Genomic DNA, 26,495 nt, shown 5'->3' on the forward strand with positions numbered 1-26,495 from the left:
TCTCTTCTCAATAGTATGCTCTCCAAAACCACTCCTATACCCATTATCCACTGTTTGACTCCCCATCGCAGGACAACCAGAGTAACCACCTACCCATGATCCCTCTTTTCCTTTCCTTTCCATCCTTGCCCCTCCACCTCCCCAACACACCACAGCTGAAAATGGCATCTATTCCTGCTATCCACAAGTTCCCCTCATCTGCCCCTTAAGGGTGGATCATGGGAGTTTGAACCCAAATCTCACAACGCTACTAGCAGCTGCTAGGTATCCCATAATCCATTGCATAGAGCACCCAGGATGATAACAATGCTTTGCCTCTGGCATGCCCACCCAGAGTGCAGTGTGTTTATATCGATGCAACACTGCATTGTGTGGACACAGTGCCTTGCAAACAAAGTATCTTAAACCCGTATAAACAAAGCAGCCTGGACACTCTCTTATGTTGTAATTTTATCAGTATCAGGGGTAGCCATGTTAGTCTGTATCCACAAAAACAACAAGGAGTTCGGTGGCACTTTAAAGACTAACAGATTTATTTGGGCATAAGCTTTTCTGAGTAAAAAACCACTTCTTTAGATGCATGGAGTGAAAATTACAGATGCAGTGTATTTAATTTTTATCAGTGTAATTAATCTATAACAGTGCAGCTTTCTCATGTAGAAAAGGCGCAAGTTTAAGCCATCTTATTTGCATTCATTCGAGTAACAAATAAGGTGCCACCATGGCACAGACAAACATTACCCATATAGTGTAGAATGGTATCTCCAGTAATGGGTTCGTCAGAATTTGAGGCATAAACAACCCTTCCCATATCATGTATTTAGTAGTGCCATGTTAAACCACTGAGATAATTTTTTTCCTGAATGCCAGCTGATGGTGGAGTGGTGATTATGGGGTAGGAAAGATGATACTATAGTTATGAGACTGAAAATGGGAATAGTAAAGAGGAGCAGATCCTTGTTGCCCATGTACACTGAGGTGTTGGAGAAGGATTGGTAAGGATAAAATATGTCCAGTCCAATGTAAGCACCAGTTGATTGCATGTAACTTGTGCTTAAGCTTGTTTTGTTTCTGTGATCGATGTACTTTTTTACTCCAAACTGCAGTAAGGAACTCCTTAAGACTGTGGTTAATATTTAACTTACACCTTTCATCCCAAAGGATCACAGTGTTTTACAAATGATAAAGGGATCACTTCATCTCACAGTGAAATGTAACCAGCTGTAGTGTTAATGGTGCTCTGCAGTAGAAGCCAGAAATGGAAAAATATCATATTCATATGAATGTAAGTAAGCAAAATGTAAGCACTTATGTTAAAATTTGGCTAGAACAGTGGGTGTTTTATGAAAAATACCACTGACGCTTTAATCACACATGGTCAAGATATTATCTTTACATCATATCTGAAAGCTGGCACCCACATTAACACCATGCTGGTCCACTGATTGAGTACCGACACAGAAGGGATATTTTCCTCCTCAGAAATTTACTTCATGTCCCAGGATTAGCCTGCTTTAGCCATAGTAGGTTTAATCTCAGCGTGCGAGCTGACATTTAGTCACCAATAATGGGGCTTTAAAATCTCGACCTAAAAGGAGTATAAGAGGGCTCTGGGGAGAAACTCAAAGTTCAATAATTATTACTGTGAAAAGGACAATTTCTTTGAACATTCATTGGCTTGAAAATCTCAATGCATCAGTAGTCAGGGGGACAGGTAATGTCTTTGAAATATGAAGAAAGGTACTGTATGATGGGTGTCTCACTGAGCATTGCATTACAACTTGAGAGCAATTAAAACACCCAATTCTTTGGGGGTGGCTCATAACACAGAACATTTCTAGTTTGTTTGCTTTGCTGAGTGAGATCCTGGCCATGGTTTATAACAATACTTTTTTTAAATAGGAAACTGGTTGGGTGTCTATATCCCACCCTCAACTAGGAAAGGAAAGGGTTAATTTCCTTCAGAGGTAACCAAGGCAGAAGGCCTACCCTACCCAGAGAAGGTGCTGAGCCTTCCTGATGGAAGGGAAGATCCCAACCAGAGCATACGAAGGCAGATATATTAATAAGGAAAGGAAGTAGTCTGGAAGCTCTCCTCCTGATTCAGGGAAATAATTGGGCAGGTCAATCCCAGATAAACCTCTGATTAAGGGTTATGAAGACCCTTGCTTTAGTTACACGGGAAGAACTGTATTTCTCATTACAGACTTTTAGTTAAGACGGTTTATTTCTGTGTTATGACAGGTTTCAGAGTAGCAGCCGTGTTAGTCTGTATCCGCAAAAAGAAGAACAGGAGTATTTGTGGCACCTTAGAGACTAACAAATTTATTAGAGCATAAGCTTTCGTGGACTACAGCCCACTTCTTCGGATGCATATGCGGATGCATATAAAGCTTATGCTCTAATAAATTTGTTAGTCTCTAAGGTGCCACAAGTACTCCTGTTCTTCTTTCTGTGTTATGGTTTTCTGTGGCTGAAGGAAGCCTTCCATCCCATTTAGTAGTGGATTCTCTCTCCCCTTTGGTCTAGGCTGTTCTTGATACCCTACAAGTTCACAGGAGCAAAGAAGATAGATGCAGAAAGATGTACGCTCTAAAGAGGCAGTGTTTTTTGTTGCGATTTTTCTATTTTATTAGTACTCAGTGCTGCGGCTATAGGCCACTCTAGTTCAGGGAGATGTAATCAAACACAGTGTGATGTATCAGAAGTGTTTTTAGCTTTTTCCTTTCAAGCACCGAGACGTTATTGATAGATCCTAAGGTATTCGTTACAACCATGTGTCATTAGGTCCTATGGTCAAATGAAGTTAGTTCAGCGCCAAACTGGTAATCTAATGATAGTGCTTTGGTGGAAAGATGGGGCTGGATGTGTTATGCACTTGTTCAAGAATGACTGTTCAGGTCATTGTGAGCCTTTTTTTAAAGAGAGATCCATGCACAGAATTTCAGGTGCAATTACACACCTACATTGGCACACACAATTTCACATGGAGATCATATGGTTATATGAACAACTGGCTTAGTAAGTATCTAACTATTTTGCAGGAGCACGTAATCACAATTGCAATAATTGTATATAGAAATGTAGCTCATACTTGTCTAGCCCTCTCCTTTACAAATGGTCGTCTTCCAACTATGTTTAAATGAGTCTAAGATTATAATTATCTAGATGTTCTGTCTTCTGTATCCTGTTATAGAAGAGATGTTCTACAATGCCTAATACTGTGTTATCAGATGGTAGGGTGCAAATAAAGATCACATTGGGACGGACACATGTAATTCATATGTACCTAAATTTAACTCCGATTATATCTGGAAACTCTAGCCCTACTATAAAAAGTCTTACTGTTTACTTAAATTACAGGTTTTAAAAAAATGGCTTTCAGTGGTATTGCTGGACTCTGAAGAGAATCCTTTTCAGGGCTCTGTAGTACCAATTTTAAGGCTGCAGTGTTGGGGTATAAAGCAGGGGCAAATAAATAGGAATCCTTCCCCCTCTCTGGGCAAGAGGTGGGTTTTGAAAATATATACAGTAAATTATAATTATTTCTTGAAAAACAATATTGGTAGAAACACTGTTCAGTACTACAGAATAATTAAAACAAAATACCCCTATCTCATAGAAGGGCTATTAATTTACTATTAAATGGTATAGGACTTTTCCATAAAGAAATTATTTACACTAAATAACTGATTCTTGATTTAAAACTCAAACCAAACATTTTCTTTGCACTCACATGCCTCTGAGCTTCCTGGTTCAGGCCCAAACTTGAAGATGGTAGTACTGGGAATCTCCTGTTTAGTGATATTTCTAGCCTATACATTTTAGGTAAGAATCCAAACCTTTGGGTGCTTATCTAAACAGAACAGCTGAAGCTTTTGAGATTTGTTCATCATGAGCAGTGTTCGCTTTTTAGTCATTGCAAGGCAAGCAGGGAAACCTGAATTCAGAGCTTCTTCATAACAAAACTTAAGGCTCAGTTCTTCCCTCGGGCATGTGTGCACAAATCCCATTAAGTCAGTGGGAGTTGAGCAGGTATTCCAGGTCAGGATTTGGCCTTAGCACTTTGATAGCATCTTCAGAGTACTTTACTAATTAATCCTTAAAACATGTCTACAAAGTAGGCAGATAAGAGTTTTTTAATGATCTCCAGGGTAATGCTGAATCAGGAGAATTAATAGTTGTATTTTTCAGAGGTGCTGAGCATCTGCAGCTCCAGCTGATATCATTCGAAGTTCTGGGTGCCTGGCATCTCTGAAAACCAGGCTTTGAGTGTGTGGGAGGGTAGCTTTTGCTGCTTCCAGTGAATTCAGTGGAGCAGAGTTAAGCCAATGCTGAGAACTTTTGAAAGTCCATCTCTCCGTGCCGTGGGTTGGGGGTGGGGTGTCAGAAGTTTCAGTTGTGGAGGCCTGGGATGGAGGCCACCAAAACTCTCTCAGGTGAACTCGGTAAATAATGGGGGAACTTGTTTGTGAATATTTGGTTAGGAATGTAATGCAGTTTAAAATGTTGAGCCTTACCTATGTAGGGCCTGATCCTGTGATTCTTGTCCAGGCAGGTAGCCCTGTGGAAGTCAGTGGGACTACTTGCTTGAGAAAGAGCTGCAAGAGCTTATGTTGTGTTATGCATTTGGAATCTGTTTGTTTGTAAAAATAGTTCTGCATCTCACCCTCCACAAACGGGAACTCAGTTTTCCATGATTTCGAACCCAGCTGGAGTCCAGCTCACTGCCTTGACATACATGAGTTTGCTGGTATCAAAGGGGTAGCTGTGTTAGTCTGGATCTGTAAAACAGCAGAGTGTCCTGTGGCACCTTATAGACTAACAGACGTATAGGAGCATGAGCTTTCGTGTGTGAATACCCACTTCTTCGAGTTTGCTGGTGTCACTTAGTCCTAAATTTAATTTCCTTTGCTTGTCAATCTTAGGTTTTGTGAGGACAAAGATTTACTTTAAAAATGAAGGTGAGAAGAAACCCAAACTCTTTGTACATTAGCTCACACTTCATGGTTCTGTTGCCACAGCAACAAGGAAGGACATGTTGTCTGTTATCTTTCAGCCAACTGACTTCATTAGTGAACTCTGTGAGAGTGCCAAATATATGGCTTCTGTATTTCTTGATCCAAACAGTTGGTTCTTTCTTTGATGCAATTGCTACAGTTCAGGACCACTGACTAGCTAATAAATCATGTACAGTTACTCCTCACTTAAAGTTGTCCTGGTTAACGTTGTTTCGTTGTTTCTTGCTGATCAATTAGAGAACATGCTCGTTTAAAGTTGTGCAATGCTCCCTTATAACGTTGTTTGGCAGCTGCCTGCTTTGTCCACTGCTTGCAGGAAGAGCAGCCCATTAGAGCTAGCTGGTGGGGGCTTGGAATCAGGGTCGGCCAGCAGCCCCCCATCTGCTCCCCTAAGTTCCCTGTGCGGCAGCCGCCCAGCAGGCTATCAATTGCTGGGCAGTTCAGCTGTCCCTCCCCCCACTGTCATGTGCTGCTCCTGCCCTCTGCTTTGGAGCTGCTCCCTGGAGCCTCCTGCTTGTTGTGCAAGCGGGGCGGGGTAAGGGAGGGGAAGAGAGGTGCTAACGTCAGGGTGTCCCCCTCCCCCTCCCACCTGTCCCCCCTGCTCCTTTACCCCATCTCCACAGAGCGGGAGGGAGCTTGTTGGCAGCAGCTGCTGTCTCAACTTGGTGATCTACTTAAAAAGGCAATGTACTTAGAGTGTAGTAAGCGTACTTAAAGGGGCAACGTGCGTCTCTCTCTCACACACACTGTGTGTGCCTCTGTCTCTCTCTGCCATGCTGTCTCCCCTCCCTCCAATTGTGCTGCCTTGTAGAGTGTGAGGCTACATTAACAACAATGTGTTAACCAGTGGGGGCTCAGCCAAGTGCTAGTTCATCATTTAGCAGTAAGCCATTCCCTGGGAAATATCCCACCCTCTTCCACCCTCTGACTTCACCACCTCAACCAAGCTTCACAATCATCATTGCTGTGTACAGTATTAAATTGTTCATTTAAAACTTATACTCTGGTGTGTGTGTGTGTGTGTATGTAGATATATATATATATGGTCTTTTGTCTGGTGAAAAAAAATTCCCTGGAACCTAAAACAGCACCCTCCCCCTTACATTAATTCTTATGGGGAAATTGGATTCTCTTAACATCGTTTCGCTTATAGTAGTATTTTTCAGGAACATAACTACAGCATTAAGTGTGGAGTTACTGTATGGAAAAGTAGTGATTATATATGCAGTACATTTATTTTTTACATTAAAACTGATTGATCGATGTGCTCCATAACTACCTGCAATCATTTCTTCAGCGGTGTTACCTTGCAATCGATAAGTGGAACTAATGATAAACTAGGTCACATCCATCCTAAGGAGCTGACCGGATTACTCTTACTTCAGTGCACATCTGCCACTGAGGTCCTAAAAACCCTAGCTCAACTCCTGCCTAACTTTTAAGTCCCTAGATGCCTAAATTTCCACCATTAAAGCCCACAGGCGACTAAAAATCTGCCAGTGAGCCTGCACACAGCCGCCTCAATTTAGGCACCCAGGTGCCTATTTTATGCCAAACCCCAGAGGAATTGTCAAACTTGTCATTCTCCGACCTATATCACCCGTGGGGTCTGATCCGGTAGGCATTCTCAGAGCTCATCCAAACCCATACAAAACAGCCAAAGGAGGAGGAACCACCACTACTACCCTTATAACTGTGTGTTAATCCAGTGCTTGGAGCACTCTCCTGGGTCTCACACATTCTGTGTTCAATTCCCTCCTCTGTCTGATGAGGCAGGGATTTGAACTTGGCTCTTCTGCTTCCTAGGAGAATACCTTAACTACTGGACTGTGGGGTATCCTGGGGCAGGTCTCTCTCAATCTGTCCTTTTGAATCTATTTTATTGTGTATAAATAATTAAATGTTCATTGGAGCCGGGGAACTGGAACCAGGGTCTCCCACATCTTGGGTGAGTGCTATAACCAGTGGACTAAAAGTTATAAGGGAGAGGTGGTGCCAGCGTCACCACTTTCTTTAGGGCCGTGAATCCCAAGTGAAGATAGGTGCCTTCCTCTGACCAGGAGCTCGGTGCCTAATTCCCATTGAGGGCAGGACATAGGCCACACCCTTCTTCTTGGCATTTTCTATGGGCTAGTTTAGGCAGCTCCTCGCTCAATGTGCTGGCTTTTGTGGTACCCATTCTTGGGCCCTTAACTCTCCCCATGCATTGTATAGGGAGTCTGGGAGGCTATCTTGGGGCTGTGGATTCCAGAAGCCTAAGTCCCTTTGAGGATTTGGCCCTTAGCTGCTCTTTGCCTTAGTTATTTTCTGTAAAATGGGGATAGTAGTATTGCCCTACCTCACAGGGGTGTTGTGAGATGCCCAGATACCACAGTAAAGGGAGCCACAGAAGTACTTTTCTTTGATAATTATGTTGCACAGAGCGGGAATAGCTGCTATAACAGACCTTTCTCATGACTGGTGTTGTACAGCTTTGTTCCCTGGTCATAGATTTAGGCAAGAAGTTGCCTTTCCTAATCCTCCCTCACTTGACTCATAAAAATCTAATTAGTCAGGTTTTATTTCACAAAGTGAATGCCACCACTCTATTATAGCAAGATATTTTCACTCACATTGTGCAATTTTTTTAAAAAAAATGCCCCTTTCCACTTGAATCCTGAAGTTCAATAAAAACTTGAAGAAACCAGAGGAAAAAAAATGGGACGGTAGAAGTGAAATGATTAGGGTTGAATTGAAAAGTTACTAGACATGTTTCCAAATATGACGTGATCTGTAAAAATCTGAATTAAAATTATTTAGGTATCTGCTGTGCTTTTATAAAGTGAAAAATTGTATCCCATTCACTCTCCTGGTGCTGCAGTATGATAAGCTACATTTGGAGTGGCTTTGACCGAGTGCCCATTGACTTCAATGGAAAGACTCCAACTGACTTCCATAGGCACTGGATTGGGTCTCGTATGCATTGTATTAATGATTCTCTCTTTCTAAATATCTTCTGAGTTGCCAGTACAAGAAAATGTTAGGTTCATCGAAAATGTATGTAGAAATCAAAACGGAGAAAAAATGGCTGTCTGTGGATCACCCTGGTCAGATGGATTGGAGGGTTGGATTACACTGTCCTGCATCAGCTTTTGAGGTATATTACTAAATGCTGACTATTGGAACAGGAGGCTGAGGCTTAATGATTACCTTCCTAGGAGTAGCCAGCATTGCCAGTATGTGTCATAGTGAAGGTGTTGCCGGCAAGGGGCTATTTATAATGCTGAAGATGCAAGTAGCAGAAAAGTGAGGCAAATGTATTTGCAAGGCTGTCACTGATGGAGGGCCAGGAGGTTAGAATTTTTTCCCATCTCCTAACTGTGTAGGAAAGTATAGCATTTCACTGCAGACCCATTCTGCATTTACCAGTTGGTGGTAAATGTGTTTTAAATAAACAAGCTGACTGCAGTGACTTATGGGTGCTCAGCACTGCAGAAAATGTGGCCATAACTCCCATTTGAAGTCAAAGCCAGATGTGGGTGTTCCACATGCCTCTGAAAATTAGGCCATTAAGATGTTGTTGTGTAAAAATTATCAATGGAGGAAAAGCTGACAAAGCACATTGTAAACTTGTGGGCCTGCACAGTCAAATAATGTGTCCAATAGCGTTAGTTTGCCCTTCTCCTCAGCAATAGGCTTATTTGCCAGATCAGGTTAAAACAGATAAAACCTGATCTTACTCCCTGGCTCCAGCTAAACCTCTTCCTGATAAGGGTTCTGCCCCTGCCCACACTGCAGGTGTGTCCAGCCAGGCCTTCCACCTCACCGCTGTGGAGAGCCTCCCCTTTCCAGATTGTTTTCTCTGACCCTAGGTCTTCAAGAGCCTTCCTGCTCTCCACAGGCCTTCCCAACTGAGTTGTTTACTGGCCTGCAGATCTGTTGCCTGGGGGGTGGCAAACTAGCCATAGGTGGGGGTGAGTTCAACTCCCTGTGACATGTTTCAAGGCAGTGGCTTACTTTGGCTCCAGTCCCTATCGGTTCAGCTCCATCTTACATTTACCTTTTAGTGGATACGATTCTGATCTCATTTACACCAGGGTATATCTGGAGTAACTCCGCTGAAGTCTTCAGGTATACGCAGTGTAACCAAGATCAGCTTCCAGTACCTATAATCGGGCGATAAAGGAGTAAGCTCAGCCACGTAGTGGAATGACTGGTACTAAAATGTGTTATCCTTCCAAACTGTGTCACAGGTTTGGATAAGTCTGGCCAGAGAAATAGCTTGATGGATGGTGGGGGATAGCTGGAGACAGAAATGACAAAGCAAGGGTGAGTAATCAAATCTGTTCATGTAGTACTGGAAGTCAGCTGACTTCCTATTAACCACTAAAGACCTGATACTATTCCCACTGAAGTCAATAGCAAAACTCCCATTGATTTTGATGTGTAAATCAATCATTATAATAGTAAACTGTGCTATACCATGGTCGGCAAGAGGAGGGGAGTTATCAAACCAGATTGCATTCTCACTTACTGCAGATGGTATTGATGGTGCTAGCAATTATCAGAGATCAACTACTATGTTTTTGACTGACCTTGTGACTGCTAATCACAAAATCTGCATCCATGCAGATGTACTGTGTACATTTTACATTGAACTGTCATAAAGTGACAACTACTTGCTGATACGTTGTAGCTGTGGCCGTCCCAGGATATTAGAGAGAAAAGGTAACTGAGGTAATATATTTTATTGGACCAACTTCTGTTGGTGAGAGAGACAAGCTTTAGAGCTATGCTCTGTGTAGCTTGAAAGCTTATGTCTCTCACCAAAAGAAGTTTGTCCAATAAAAGATATTACTTCGTCCACCTTGTCTCTCTAATCGACTTGCTCATACGCTTTTGAGGGAGGACTTCAGCTGTTGATGGAGTTAGTGGGAAAATCCTGCTGTAACCCACAGGCTTGTGAGGTTTTTTTCCCCCCTCAACTGATTACATCATATTTTTTTTTTTTTTTGGTAAATTCAGTAGTATAAAAAGGAAGCCAATTTTGTTTCGTTTGAGATTTTTTTGGTTGCTTTTGTGTAGAGTCTGTTCTTGAGAGGTGTCAAATACCTCCAACTCAGCTGCAAGTACTTCAGTGGAGTTGTTGGTGCTTAGCCTTCCTGCATATATGAATTGCAGATATTCAGCATCTCTGACCAATATTGGCTTCAATTTAACTAGTAAACAAGATTCCAGTTCAAGCATATTAATGTTTGACTCAGATATGATTAAAGAATTAATGGTGACGTTGTTTGGTATTTTGGATGCAAGACAAAGAAGGAAGAAAATTGAAATAGTGCTCTGTATAATTACTTGTAGGAATTAACAAGCAGTGATTAAGGATAATGATTCTGATAGGAAATATAATTATTTCTGCTGCATTGTCTTTGTTAATAGCACACTACTGTTCTTATCTCTATTTCTAGAAGGACAAGTTTGACAATCTAAAAGTGAAGGAAAATTAGATTAGTATTGACGTAAAGCAGATTTCAGATTCAAGTAATTAAAAAAATCATTAGTCAGCTGTGTTTTTTTTGCCTAATTTCTTTGGAATGCTTTTAATTTTTTAAAATACACTTTGATGTATCACTAATATTTCACACTCATTCAGAAAACAAAATATTCAACTGCATGCTTACTATTTCAGTTTCCTTGTTTCTATCAATAGTATAATTGACTACAATATTACACCCCTGATAAGCAAGGGAAGAAGTCAGTTCTGCAAGGTACTTACACACATACTTAATTTTAAGTACCTGAGTAGTCCCTAAAAGTCTAATGTTAAGCACCTGTGTAGTTCCTTAATGGGACTACTTGGGTACTTAAAGTTAGGCACATGTTTAGGCACATTGCTGAACTGAGGCTTAAGTGAGGAGTTTATATCCGGGGGAAAAAATAATTTCAGTACTGCAGAGATAGAAGTCATTCACAGACAGAATCAGATCTGCACTCTAGCATGCCTGTAACAACAACAATTCCACAATGTTATGCCATAGTGCATGGGCATTTAGATCACCAGCACATCCACTATGGCAAGCACCATAGTGGGTTCATTGCTAGTATGTATGACAAGCACCAATAGACCCTGTGGTGAAAATAGTCATCCTGCCCATAATGCAATACAATGCTTAAGAAGCCTGTGCTTTACTGGTCAGGGATCAGACTTGCTATAAGCCATTTAATTGTGCAGATGGACTTGCACATACCATAGCGTTTACTTCTGTACTATTATACCAGCATTGACTGCTTCTATACCACTGTCCTGCAATCAACTCCTTTCACAGTGAGCATGTCTCAGAAGGAGGCTTCCTTTGAGAATGCTGTCAGCTGGCTGAAGGCGCATGTGCAGTTGCTGGTGACCATCTAGAACAATGAGAAGACTCAGTCATAACTGAATACCCTGGTCTGTGGGTGGATGTCCAAGGGCATCGCTCAGCAGGACATCACTTGGTCTGGCAAGCTGCCCTGGGAAATAGATTAAAGGCTTCAAGTGCAAAACGGTGGTGACGATGATCTGGGGCAAGGAGGAGAAACATGCTCAAATCTGTGGAGCTGAACAGGAAAGTTGAGACTTGTCCTTCAGTGCAGCCCAATGTGGCAGCGGACAGTACAGAGGCATCCTGCACTGTGGCAGGACAGGGGAGGGAATGAACCCTAGGTCCATGGCACAGGCAGACACCAGAGAGGAGGAGCTGAACTTGGTGAGGGAGAGTCCCATGGGTGGCTGAGCCTGTTTAGCAAGTGAAGGAAGATGGTGGGCAGGGACAAGGTGCCTTTGACATCAAGTATGGCACCTTTTATAGCGGATGTACTGGTTGCATGCTCTGGGGATGAGGGGAGCATTTTTGTGGTGCTGTGATGTACACTGTCACTATTGCTATGAAATGGACAGATCTAGTCTCACAAGATGTAGCACCCCCTCCCCCCAGCTAAGCCTGTTTCCCTCTGCCCTGCCTCCAGTGCTTTCAGCATGAATAGCACCCACTGAACCCCTCTCCTGCTACCAGGTTTAGTTGCTCTGGTCAATGCCAGGTTTGGTATCCCCCACGAGAATCTCCATCCACAGGTGTTTGCATGGGCTGCTCTCACTGGTAATGGCAGAAGTGCCTGGCATGCTATTCGCAGTGGCTGGTTGATCCCTGCCACATGTCCAGATACAAAATGGTGGATGAGTAGAAGAGGAGTTCTTTAAAGGGAAACAAACAGCAAATGTAATCACAGGAGATTTTTACTGCCATGCACTACATGGTGGGCACCATGAGCCAATCATTGTATCAGTCAGCCCCTATGCTGGACCAGGACCCCTATTCAGCAGTCTGCTCCTATGTATCTGTAATCGTTTTTCATTCTGCTTTTCTGTATATTGCATGAAATATAAGTGTAGGCATAAATTGATAGTAAACCTCTGTCCAACTACCAGGGGCTGGTGGCGGGGAATCATTACATTGCCTATCACACCTTTCGCCAGCCACAGATGCATGCAATGAAATCTAACAGAGATACCCTGCCAATCCAAACACAAACTCATTTTTGGTTGTTGGGATCCTCTGCACGGAGATGTTATCAAGGCTTCTGTTAGCCTGCAGCAAGGAACGTTTCTTGCTGCATTTGAAATGAACCCAACTCCCTCTGTTTCTCCAACGCTGTTGCTACCATTACACCCCATATTCTTCTTTCCTTCCCCCCAAATCAAAATGTAACTTTGTCCTTTCTACTCCTAGCCCCGGTACAGAATTCCTTGGGATTCAAAACTGAACAGTAATGGTTACTTTTATCATATCCTTGGTATTCCAGGGGTTGGATGAGCCATTACTCTGGTAATTAATTGTTTCTCATTTTTCTTACCAGTGATCAGTTCTTGAACAGAGATCTCTCAGATCAAGCGAGGGGGCGGGTCTATAGAATTACAAGTGGCTGAGCGACTGGCTAGCATGAGGACAAGGGAAGGAGAAACCACATATTTAAATTTGGAGAGGACAAAATTAAGAGTTGTTTTTTTTTTAAAGAGGATGACAAAGGATTTGTAATAGTACATTTCCAGCATAACCCGGAAACGAGGCTTCAGAACCAATAAGTTCAGAGGGAACCATTTAAAGACAATCTGGAGATCCAAAAAGAGATGGCACAGCTATTCCAGCAATAGTTCCTTAAATATGTTTTTGTACAACCTGTACATTTTTAATGCAATGGCAGTACTATTTGTCAGACTTCCCCATCTTTTCAGTGTACATTCTAGGCCTACCCTTATTTGTGCATAAGAAAGAAAAATTGGAATTCCTACTACATAAAGATCCTGTTCCTGTAGTCTACAAACTCTATTGCCCTTCCGCTTTACTCTGGTAATTGGGTTATATATTGCAGCTGGCCTGTATCTTTGTGAGCTTAATGGTTTATTTTGACAAGTTATCTCTCTGTGAAGAGTAGATCCAGTATGTTGTATTTTAATATCAATATAACCACATTTTTTCATCTATAAATGCAGTCATCTTGTCTCATACAAAACATATATAAATCATGCTAAAAAGAGAAGAGCAGTAAATCACCAACAATAAACCAAAAAGGACATCCCCATGCCAACAGTTTCTAGCATTTAATATTGCATTGGTACCTCCACCATTCTCTTTTCCAAAAACCTCCCTCACCTTAATTCAGACAATATATCACAGTGATTATTAAAAGGAATTCATACATTAAATCCATTACCGGTGTGCAAGCAGCAACACTTGCTAATGCTTACTTCTGAAAACATCAGGAATCACCCTCGTGCATCCCCATTTCCCTGGCTCTCTGCAGGTACTGCTAGAACACTCTCTCTGCTATCTCTCCACAGCCACCTTGGGCCAACTGTGACTATGTTCCTAAAGCTCCAGCAGAAACTTCTGTTGTGGATCAAGATGACCATTCAACCTGGCCTCCATTTTGAGAAGATGATTTGGAAATTGGGGCAGTTCCCAAGGGTTTATGGGAATTTCCTAGGATGTTTGACTGCTCTCACAGTCATCCTGAGATCACCATAATGGCTATTCAGAATCTACTTTAGGAGCTATGTTGAGAACTGTGGGATCAGTACCCAGAGGCTGTGCACCTGCAAGGGTAGAGTACAGCACTGGTGCATGGATGTTGGGCAGACCTAGCATTTATTCAAGAACTACTGGTTCTTACACTGATGCAATTCCACAGGTTCAATTACCAATGGTTCAGTTCTCTCTAATGTAGACACTGCCATAAAGTAGGAAGATTTTTTTCCCTCTGCTGGATCCACTCTTCTATATTCTACTGAATTCTGTTTTGATGCCCTTTCCTATATGTATCTTGTGGATGTTTTAAGGAGCTTTCTTTGCATTTTATTGTTTATACAAAAATGTGCGTGTACCCATTCTGCGTAGAAGAGCTGCACTTGTAGATGCAAATTGAGTATTTACATGTACAAATCCCCCTTTGCTTGTGAAAATTCCCTCTTGCACAGCAGTGGGTTGCACGAGAATTTTTGTTGCCATCAAACTAGACAACCATATTTGAGAATGGAGCTCAATATTTTTAAGCATCAGAGAGCAAGGGACTTTGGCAGAGAGAGATGATGAGATGAATACCCTAAATCCAAGAAAAAAATAAGGGTTCTCTTCTGGCAATAGACACTGCTTTCTCATTGTGTTGGGTTTTGTCGGTTTGAGCATGATGGGGCTTGAGGTTTACCTACCCTGCTCAGTGAATCTAGACCCCAGGAAAAGGTGAGACTTAAGTTTCTTGAGTCCACCTTGCCTTTTCCCCCCTCCTCTTCCTTCCCTATGGACCATAATAGAAGATCAGGAAAAATGTAATATTTAATTCCTTACAACTGTTATAAGTGGTGCATATTCGGTAGCGTTGGTCATTGTGCAAAAGTGCAGAGCAAGGTTGCAAGAAGCCTTTCACTACTATTCCGCACACAAGGATCATTATAGTCCCAAGGGGATGGGGAGGAGGCCTCAACTCTACTGCAGCCTGTGGAGCTGGCTGCCAGTGGAAAGCAATTTCAAGGAATGAGGCAGCTTGTGTGCGTGTGCGACCCTGTGTGCTGGCGAGCTGCAGGGAGGGATTGCACCTCTTGATGCACGGTTCCTCCCCAACACTTTTTAGGGCAATGCTACTCCATGCTGCACCCTACTCTATAGGGTATTCAAGGCAAAATATTACCATCCAAAGCTATGTAACATCATAGTACATGAGCAAAATTAAAACAGTAATGATCAGGGCCTGATTCTCCTATCACCGCAGTTTTACATCAGTATAACTCTATTGACGTCATTGAAATTACTCCAGTTATATAGCAGTGTAACTGAGAGGAGACTCAGACCCCAGAGGCCTCCTCATAACTCTCATGGGTTTCTTTTCCTCATTTTTCCAGCTCTTCATTTTTAATTCTAGCAGCCTAAATGGTCAATAACCCTAGATAAACAGGTGTTACTGTAAGATGTTTGCAAAACGCAAACAGAGGTGACGTTTATTTTGAGTGCATTACAGTTGTATATTTATTACCCATTTATTGTGTTACTGACTGTTACTACATTTTGATTTGTTTTGAGTTATTTTTCTGTTTGTGCAAGCAATTTAGCAGGAGTTTTGTGTGTGTGTGTGGGGTGGGAGGGAGAACCATTGACTGGTTCCTTTTTGTTTTCAGTCAGTCTAATTCCATGTTGTTCATGATGTTAAAAACAATTGTCTAAGAAGACATACAGATGGATTTTCATTGCTGTGAAAGCCCAGGAAGCCTTTTAATTCAAGCATTGAAAAGGGAGTCTTGTGTTAGGTTAGGCAAGGACATTGGGAATCGGAACTCCTGGGTTCTAATCCTGGATCAGCTTTGGGCCAATCACTTAGGTCCAGATTGTGAATCTTTTGCTCATAATGAATAATATGTTATTGTACAAACAGTCCCATTTGATACCAGTGGGGCTACCAACAAAGAAAATTACTACTCATTGAGAGTAAAGGGTTCACAATCTGTCCCTTAGACTGTCTGCACCCTACTCCCCATCCCCACTGTACAATGGGGGTGACTTTTCTGCATCTCACATTAGGATATTGTGAGACTTTATTGAAGCTTGTAAAGTACTTGGAGAACCTTGGGGTGTTATAAATGTAAATTATTACATCAATAACATTATTTGTGTTGCCATATGGCAATGGGAAGTTTATAATGCCAAAGGACACTAATGAGACATCATTTTTTAAAAATTCTGCTTCTCTAGCATGTGGACAGTCTAAGATGGCTCTTGAGCATTTTTGAAAGGAAATTATTAAAAGGGGATTATACATGTCAATGTGTTTCATAATCTACTGGTGTTCCCAAAAGGGCAAATTGCAGCTAATTCCCCCACCCTCACCCCCGTTGAATGAGGGTTTTTTGTCATCTTGCTGCATCCAGTTCCTTCCTTGCTTCCTCCTTTTCCCTGAGGTCCTCTGAGCTTCTCTCCTAGCCCTGAAGATTTTTCTTCTTTACTTGCTTAACACACTCAAAGTCCCCATCTCACACTCAAAGACCTGTCCTCTAGCCAAGAAAGGATAGCTAATGTTTCCTGTGGAACTTGCCAACATCTCTCTCTGAGCCAGAGGGAGGAGTTGCTTCAAGACAATATGAGTATTCCATGGTGCTCCTGGATCTTAAAGAGAGGGCTCAAGGCTTGAATTTGGATTCCCGTGTGGTTGCATATACACTGTTAGGCTAGCTCTGTAAATTAGTTTTTATTGACCAGTATGGGACAGATTTTGACTGACTGGGCATAGGCCTGCATTAGGGGCATTGTATAGTAATACCACCCTACTGGAAGCTCTGTGAGGGATTGTCTCTCCATCAAGCACAGTCCTTCATAGAGTGTGAAGGAAAAGAAGCAAAGGGGCACACTTCCTGCACTGTGTCCCCATGTCTGTGGTCAGTCAGGTCTTCTGGTGAATGTGGAAGGTAGTCACCCCATGTCCTTACCAACTGCTTTTATGAGTAAGCACTATTAATTGCAAGTGAGGGTTGCAGAGTGAGGCTCTGTGTAAGTCAATAATATTCCTAGCTAAAAAGAGAAGCTGTTTTCTACTTGTTGTTCAAGATAGCAGAGTTATCTGTCAAATCTATATTTTATTAATTTATGCCAAGAAAAATTATCCAGTAATTTTTCAGCGAGATATAGGAAAGAAGAGGGAAGCTGAATGTTCTTTTTTTAGTTCTGCAGATTAGGAGTACTTGAGGTAAATTCCTTAGCAGTTCTCTCCAGGGGAAATCTTCTTTATAAAGAGCGGTAATTTACTGCAGGTGTTGTTTAATTAACACGTCTTTTGTGCATTTGTTTGTTTGAGGTGTCTGTCATCAGAAATTATTCCAAGTAGGTTAAATAGGAGATTTCTTTGCTTTGTGTTTTTATCTACAATCAACTGAAACTTTCTGTATGGTACTTGCTGTGTAGAGTAGGTGGCCATTGTCCTACAGACAGGAAACGTTTCTGTTGGTACGAAAAGAAATGTTTTATGCTGTAAAGGAACACAATTTTGGAAAGGAAAAGGGAGTTCTAACAATAAAAATAATTTTACCTTTCACTCAACTATCTGTTGACTGGGTGAGCTATTTCCAGTTAAGACCACAGGGTCTTAAATTTGATAAAGAGATCAGGAAAGCAAAGAATAATAAAGTGGCTCGTTTCTTTCCTCTTCTGCTGAACCTTTCTCCTCAGGTGTGACTGAGGGGGCACGCTTGGTTCTCTCTCCATTTAAAGGAGAGATGCTTTTATTTTTTCCTCCTACACCCAAATGTTTCCTGGCAGCTCTGTTTTTCCCAGTCCTCTAGAAAAGGTTCTCTCCCTGATTCCAGCTTACTATAGTTAATGCCCTCTGGGTTCCCCTGTTCTGCTTGGAAAGATCTTTGCTCTGGACCATCTGCCTGAGCTTGGCTTGCACCTATCACTATGTCCCCTTAGCCCCCTCATCCTCATGTTCCCATCACCCATTCCCCTTTTCACTGTGTCCCCAGTTCCTCTCTTGCTTTCCCCATCCGTCCATCTCACTTTCCTCCACAACCACAAGGTGAGATCTTGTGGACCACTCATCACATAGCATTAAGGGACAGGGCAGCAGCTGCCTTTCTCCCTGGTTATTCCCTGTGCCCCATTCTCTGCCTGCACTCTTATACATGCCCTAGCTAAAGATTGTGTGAGTGTAGACAGGGAAAGCAGAAACTGAGGCAGCTAGAAGTCTTCTGTCTGCTCCCTGCAGCGGTTGCTGATGGTGACAGACCAACTTTTCTTTGCGGGGGGAAAACAAAACAGCTCAATCAGCTGTCTGGGATTTTGGGCAGGGTGGAAATCAACCAGGATTTGGTTTTAAAATCTCAGGGTATCTCTTGCCAAAATAGGACAGTTAGCCAGTTTGTCTGGCATATAAACTATGGTATAATACCTCTTCAAGTTCAAGTCAGCAAAACATCTGCAGTTCTTGTCTGCCTTGATTTCTGAGCTGCCTTCCATTGAGTCCTAGAGGTTATTCGAAATGTTCCCATTCTTGCTATGTTTAAAAAAAGAGAGAAATCTCTCAGCCTATTTAAGCTGCTTTTTAAACGGTTCATTGCAGCTTCAAAACAGCTATTTTCTTGGCTCCATCCAGCTCAGCATGTGATCAATTACTCTTAATCTGCAGCGTATGGAGGGAGTTTAATGAAGTTTCCCTACCAGGAAGGAAGTCTGTTAATTTGGATATTCTGTGTTCAGGGGCTTGGGCATTTGCATCCTTGCCGATTTGCTCAGAAGGGAACTACAGAAGAATCTTGCTGTCCAGAGAACACATGTTTTATCTGCACTCAGAGCCTGTTCTCATTTCCTGGCAGCTGGGTGCTACAGTGGATTAAATATTTAAAAGCATGTTTTTTCACTACTGAGCTTGGGGAAACGAGGACATAGATATCATGGCTTAATTAGTGTAATAACGAAATTAATGTGAGTGGTCCTTTTTTGGGTTCCCTTCAGGGTGTGTATCTGATTTAGTGTACAGTCCAGAGGCATGGGGTGAACCAGTGGATGACTTGACCACTGTTGGTTTACTGACGCACACAAGTTAATTTCAGCTGCGTGCACTGGAGCAGATCCATTGCTGTTTTATCTGCCCAGCTTTTACACTATGTAACCACTCTCACGCTACTGCTGACTTGACTACTTTAAGCAGTGCTGGGATTCTTTGGTTACAGTGGTGAAGTGGCCTTAATGCTCATATTCCCTGCTGTGGGGCCCCTCATCTCAGGGTGCATCAGACTCACCCAACGGGGATCCAGGTATCACCTGCTTCCCACCTTCCTCCAGCTTCTAAACTCCTTTTGAGGGCATGAGCCTTAGAAACGTTGACACCTTCAGTGCTCAGCAAACCCTGTGCAGGCTGCTGATGTAAAGACACCACAGGCAACCAGGGGTTAAATAAAGAAGGGGGAAAGTGCAGCTCCCCCGGCTCTGCTAAAAGCAGTGTTCCTTTTATCCCCCACTCCTAAGATTGGAGAGCATTGCCACCCCCGAAGCCCCCATTCCTCCAACTCCTGGTGAAATGAGGACACTGTAGACAAGGAAACGGAGCAGCAGGAGGAATTGGTGTTCAGCAGTAAAATTTCTTGGGCTTCAAGCCTTCCCCGCCGCTAGTAGGGGAAGCAGCATCAGTATACTCAGGCTCTTGTTCCCTTATGTTTCTTCTATGCAAATTTTGATCCTTTGCCATTTCCACTTTTCCTCTGACAACCCAAACTGGCGACCTTTCCTTCTTGCCTTGATCTATTTTAACCACTGCAAGCAGCAGAATTAAAAGAGAGGTTTACTGCCAGGTCCAGCTGGGAAAAGCCACAATGCTCTGTGCACATTGCAGAGAGAGAGAGAGAGGATTAACCCCATCAGGCCAAATAGGGAGGCATCTCCTGCAGCTGGTCAATTCATGAGATCACGGGCAGAGAAAAGCCAGGGCAGAGAGAGGGCTTAAGGCAAATGAGTGGGGTGGGGAGAGGTGAATGCCTGGGGAAGAAATCGGGAGGGAATAGAGGCAGAGCAAGAGGTGAGATAGGAGAAAAGATTGGTAAGGAGGAGTTACAGAGAGAGCAGAGAAGTTGACAAGTTGTGGTCATTGAGGGAGATGGAAGGAACAGTAGATGAGAGGGGAAAAAAGAAGGGAGAGGTATGGGGAGGAAGGGGAAAAGAAACAGAAGAGCATAAAAGGGAGTAAATGAATAGAAAGAGTAAAAGAAGATATACACAGAGAACAGAAATGGCATCCCCCTCCCTCAAAAAATGAAAAAGTCAAATACACATGAGCGAGTGAATGAATGAACAGATGCATTAATAAATTAATTGGAAGTAGAGGAGGAGGTAGCATCCAGGTGAGGGAATGGACATGAAATCGGTGGGGAAGGGCACCCAGCCACCAGTCTGTCATCAGAGGGGCTCTAACTCGAAACAGTCGGGGCCTGCGGCCTTAAGGGGACACTCCATTTCAGTTAGTTGGTGATTTTTACTCTAGTTTTTGGAATGGTAAACTTACTAAAAGCTAGCTGTCCACAATAGCTTCTCAGATCTCAAGTGACTTGTTTGCCCCTTGATTTTTTTTCTTTTTGTCATTTGTCTAATAACATGCTTTTCAAGGCTCTGAATGACAGCACTAGTGACAGGGAATGTGTTTTTCTGTCTCCAGAAAAGTGTTTTTTTTGTTGTTGCAAGGACTTCATTCGTATTCTTCTCACCAGTGTGATGTTCAAAAAATTTAAAAGGGTCCTCTGAGTCAGAATTGACCTCTTTGGCTGATGTTGGCATTATTCTCCAAGTCGTACAAGTGAGTAGTGGTTGCCTCTGCAGTTTAGTAATGAGCCATAGCAAGAGAAACATGTATTCTTTACGTAAATAACAGCTTAATCTAGACAGACTGGAAAATAAGGCACTAATTAACCATTAGAACCACTTTCTTAGAGAAGTGGTGGATTCTTGGTAATGTGAAATCTTTAAAACAAGATTGAATGTCCTTCTAAAAGATATGTTTTAACTTGGCCAGAAGTTATGGGCTTGAAGCAAGAAGTATTGGGTGAAGTGTTATGCAGGAGAGCAGACTAAATAGTCATAATGGTGCTGTCATAACTATAAAGGGAAGGGTAACAGCTGTCCTGTGTACAGTACTATAAAATCCCTCCTGGCCAGAGACTCCAAAATCCTTTTCCCTGTAGAGGGTTAAGAAGCTCAGGTAACCTGGCTGGCATCTGAACCAAAGGACCAATAAGGGGACAAGATACTTTCAAATCTTGGGGGGGGAGAAGGCTTTTGTTTGTGCTCTTTGTTTGGGAGTTCGTTTGCTCTTGGGACTGAGAGGGACCAGACATCAATCCAGGTTCTCCACATCTTTCTAAACAAGTCTCTCCTATTTCAAACTTGTAAGTAAGTAGCCAGGCAAGGCGTGTTAGTTTTCCTTTGTTTTCTCAACTTGTAAATGTACCTTTTACTAGAGTGTTTATCTTTGTTTGCTATACTTGAACCTGAGGCTAGAGGGAGGTCCTCTGAGCTCTTTAAGTTTGATTACCCTGTAAAGTTATTTTCCATATCGATTTTACAGAGATTATTTTTACCCTTTTCTTTAATTAAAAGCCTTCTTTTTAAGAACCTGATTGATTTTTCCTTGTTTTTAGATCCAAGGGGTTTGGATCTTGATCCACCAGGAGTTGGTGGAAGGAAGGAAGGGGAATGGTTAATTTCTCCTTGTTTTAAGATCCAGGGGGTTTGGATCTGTATTCACCAGGGAATTGGTGAAGGTCTCTCAAGGCTTCCCAGGGAAGGGAACTAGCCTTGGGATGGTGGCAGCGGACCAGAGCTAAGCTGGTAGTTAATCTTAGAAGTTTTCATGCAGGCCCCTACATTTGTACCCTAAAGTTCAAAGTGGGGATACAGCCTTGACAGGTGCCTTCTGTCTTTAAAATCTATAAAAATCTATCTTCATATAGCAAACGTTTTTAGTTATTAAATTTGAGTGAAAGAAGGTTGTGATGTTGCACTCCATAAGTTTTATGGAAATATGCTTATGAGTGTGAATATGATGTAACTGGAATATGCTTTATGCAAAGGGTCTCTTGTTAGGTATCATAACAAAGGTTATAAACTACTGAATATATTCCTCCTATGCATGTATGATTCTTGTATCTGAAGCTAGAAATATGAAGTATAACTCTGAGGTCCTATTGGAATTATGCAACGTGTGGGCCATTAATGGTGGTTTAGAATCTTGATGCCTCCCATTGACTAGGATAATTGGTTGCGAATGGTTTATTTACCTGCAAGCCTTCCTGTGTACGTGTGGGCCAACCCAGGAAGAATGGAGACTTGAATCCATCTTAATCCTTGTACTTTTCCATTGATGAGGTGGGAGTGGGGACAAGCACAGACAAAAGATTCCCACCTTGTGCCAAAGCTATAAAAGGGGGTGGAGCAGGACAAAAGGGGCTGCCAGTCATGAGAAAACCCCTGCTTACCACCTGAGATGTCTGCTGAAGAGACTGTACCAGGTGAAAGGATTGGGCCCAGACTAGGAAGGAGTCTAGTCTGTGAAAGAAGCTTATTGGAACATCTTTGAGGGGGCGATATTACCTGTAATTAGTTTCTTAATGTATTAGGCTTAGACTTGCGTATTTTGTTTTATTTTGCTTTGTGACTTACCTTGTTCTGGCTGTTATTACTTGAAACCACTTAAATCCTAGAACATAAGAACATAAGAACGGCCGTACCGGGTCAGACCAAAGGTCCATCTAGCCCAGTATCCTGTCTACCGACAGTGGCCAATTCCAGGTGCCTCAGAGGGAGTGGACCTAACAGGCAATGATCAAGTGATCTCTCTCTTGCCATCTATCTCCATCCTCTGACAAATAGAGGCTAGGGACACCATTCCTTACCCATCCTGGCTAATAGCCATTAATGGACTTAACCACCATGAACTTATCCAATTCTCTTTTAAATCCTACTTTTTATACTTAATAAAATCACTTCCATTTATTAATAAACCCAGAGTAAGTGATTAATACTTGGGGGAGAAAACAGCTGTGCATATCTCTCTATCAGTGATATAGAGGGCGAACAATGTACAAATTTACCCTGTATAAGCTCTTTACAGAAAGATTTATTTGGGGGTTGGATCCCATTGGGAACTGGGTGTCTGGGTGCTGGAGACAGGTAACCTGCTGAGTTGTTTTCAGTTAAAGCCTGCAGCTTTGGGGGCATGGTCCAGACCCTGGGTCTGTGTTGCAGCAGGCTAGCGTGTCTGGCTCAACAAGAGAAGGTTCTGGAGGTCCAGACTGGCAGGGAAAATGGGCTCGGAGGTAATTTCAGCACATCAGGTGACAGTCCCAAGGGGATCTCTGTGACAGAACCCATTACAGAGGTTTAAACCACTCATTGTCGATCTCCATCCACTCTAGTAAAGTTGTCTGCAGTGGAGTCTCTCATGTAACTTCCCAAGAATGAGCTCTGCCCTAATCTGCAAAATAGTGGCTTACATGTGACTCAAACGTTATGTTTGCTTTGTTGGTTTCCCAGAATCAGTTCATTTGGCTGAACTCTATTGATTGAAAGAAAATGAACTGTGATTTTTGTACAACTTGTAATTAACTTATATGCATTATGTTTCTGGAAATGTTTTATGGGTGATATGCAAAACTGCGGTCTTGTCCAGTTCTGGCATTAAAGAACCCATTGGCACTTACTTGGAAATGTTCTAGCCAGATGCCAATATGGATGGCCACATTTTGGTTGTCTAAATTCCCCTACTGTTTAGCCATTCATGTAGTTCTGCTGGGACCATTATAAAAGGTACCACTTTTGACCACATAGATGACTAAGTTTTGGTGATGAGTAAAGTTAAATCTCTAATGTATTATTAATTTGCTAAAGCACCTGGAGGCTTGCAACAGGTGCTACATAAATCCATAAAAATAATACAGCATCAGTAAAATTACTGATATTATTTAATCTTTGATTCAGAATTGGTCAAATATTGCTATATTTTGGTAATACAATAAGGAATGCATGAGAGGTCATTCAGTGGGTGGTGATATTCTCCCTTTTATTGAAGGTACAGAAAAGATGCAAATTAAGCCAGTGTGCTAGTGGGCTAATTCACAGAGAATCTTAGAGTGAAATTAAACCAGGGATTTAGGTGAATGTCCAATATTTAATCTGTTAAAATACTCACCCTCTCTTTTTATTTATCCTTGACATCAACATTATTCCTGAGTTTCAGCAGTATGCATGAAGAACATTGGCCAGTCACCCATTTTGACAGCATAATATACTCCGCCTCAGACTAATAATTTTATATCTTTGCAAAGGACAATTCATTAAAAAATTAGAATCCTTCTCAGAATTCAAAGCATATTGGGTGACACATTCCGTAGCAATTAAAGATATATTCACATCTCAAAATTCCTATTAGCAGATATAGGAAAACATTTTGATCAACTTAGATTCCTTTTTTCTTTTAAGCAGACCAAGATGCATGATGTATATAAGATGTTCAGACTCTCAGTGTTCCCTGAAGGAATAATACTGTCTGGGTGAAAATGACTTCTGTGTTTGATGTTATTGAGCATGAATGGTATCCGGCAACTGATGAGCAGTGGTGCTGACCTGCCACTTCTCATGTTGTGTATATGACGCAGCCTCTCCTGGTGGAGAGACATGGATAGTGACGCTCTGAGCTGACTCTGACTCGCTTGCTCTTTCCTTATCAAGGTTCCAGTATAGCTAAGCATATGCTTGACTTCAGTGAGAGTAAGCACAAGCTTAACTTGTTGGAACGTGGGTTTATATGATGACCTGGGCTCTCAGTCCACTTGTCCCATATGACAGTTCAGAACCAAAACCAGGCATTCTGAGTACTCAAAGACAAAGTTATGATTGACTTGGGTATACTTAACATTTCTGCTATAATATTCAGCAATAGAAGCTGCACTACCAGCACTGGAGAATGTAAAGGTTTTATTTCAGCAGAACACCTGCATCTTAGAAATGTGAAACTTCAATCATGATTTTTTTTTTAAAAGAGACATCCAAAGCAGGCATCTGTTACTCCTTCAGTTAAGAATATGCTTAACATTAGTGTAAAGAAAACATGTGGAGTATATTTAGATCAAGCACAGAGCTTCTGAGGTGTATTGTTGGCAATAAAGTATAGTTTGCAAATAGATTGGTCATTTAATAGAAACCTTGTGGTCAAATATGCAGGGCCGGCGCTTCCATTTAGGCGACCTAGGCGGTTGTTTAGGGTGCCAGGATTTGGGGGGGCGGCAATTCGGCGGCAGGGGTCCTTCCGCGCTCTGGGTCTTCGGCGGCAATTCTGCGGCGGGTCCTTCACTCGCTCTGGGACCTGCCGCCGAAGTGCCCCGAAGACCGGGAGCGCGGAAGGACCCCTGCCTAGGGCGCCAAAAACCCTGGCACCGCTCCTGCAAATATGCACTGAGAGAACTAACAGTACTGGCTGCTTCTCAGTGAAATTGTTTTAAAGTATGGATACCAGTCAGCTCTGACAGACAGACAGAAAGGAAGGCAAGAAATACTGCTCTCTTGGTTTGTCAAATGGAAAAGGCTAGTTTTATATAGACTTACATGCCCAAAAAACCGTTGAGTAGTTTGAATTACATCTACGAGTAGACATACCAGAGATTATATTGAGGTTCTGGGTTTTGGAAGGAAAAAGCCTTGAGTAAGGGGATGCAAATGATACATTTCAGTAACCAGTACAGCTCTGTTCTCACCTACTTGACTCATGCATGTCTGTTATCCCTTTTTTTAGTAATTAGTGTGATTTAGATCCTTTGAAACAAAAAGAAAATGTAAAATACAGTTGTCTGCATACAGAATCAGGATGGGGTTTGAGTTACATGCTTGAGTGAAGATTCCATATATGAGCAGGTTGGTTCCCTGTATTTTGAACACATGGTACAGGAACTATTTAATACTGCAGTTACATGCTGTACATACTAACAGAGGGGTAAGAACTATATTCCTGAGTGGTTCAGAAGGAAAACTTAGCTTACACTAGCAGAGTAAAGATGCTATTTACTCTTCCATTTCTCATGTTTTTAAAACTACTATCTTCATAATATCTGCTGCAGGTAGCCTCATTGTATACTTTTGTTAGACAATGGCAATTAGATATACTTTGAGCCAAATCCTGCTCTTATCAACCCCATTGTGTATCTGGAATAATTCCAGTGGTGTCAATAAAGTTACTCCAGAGTTAAACAGATGCAACCGATAGAAGAATAGGCCCTGGATCTTTTATATTGACCATAACTGAATCCAGTAAAGGTCAACTTAGTTTTATTTTTCATCATATTGAATTTTGGTGTTTCTTTCAGAACAGGGTCATTACCTGCTACCTATATACACAGTGGATGAAACACCTTTACATTCCCTAGGTGAGATCAGTTTTCTTCTTCCTGAC

The 26,495-nt window shown here is 42.0% G+C and overlaps 1 protein-coding gene across 50 annotated transcripts in view; it reads left to right on the plus strand.

Moving 5' to 3' along the window:
* MAPK10 (mitogen-activated protein kinase 10) overlaps positions 1-26,495 on the plus strand; it is a 317,031-nt gene that overhangs the window by 99,760 nt on the left and 190,776 nt on the right. For 2 of the 50 annotated variants that reach the window (XM_065597559.1, XM_065597552.1), the window contains one exon: positions 9,254-9,329. The exons of the other annotated variants lie outside the window; for them this stretch is intronic. The gene's annotated coding sequence lies outside the window, so the exon portion shown is untranslated. Of the gene's footprint in view, positions 1-9,253; positions 9,330-26,495 lie in introns of those variants that run through there. 50 annotated transcript variants of the gene reach the window in all.

This window comes from Chrysemys picta, chromosome 5, assembly GCF_011386835.1.
Source record: "Chrysemys picta bellii isolate R12L10 chromosome 5, ASM1138683v2, whole genome shotgun sequence".
Classification (NCBI taxonomy): Eukaryota; Metazoa; Chordata; order Testudines; family Emydidae; genus Chrysemys; species Chrysemys picta.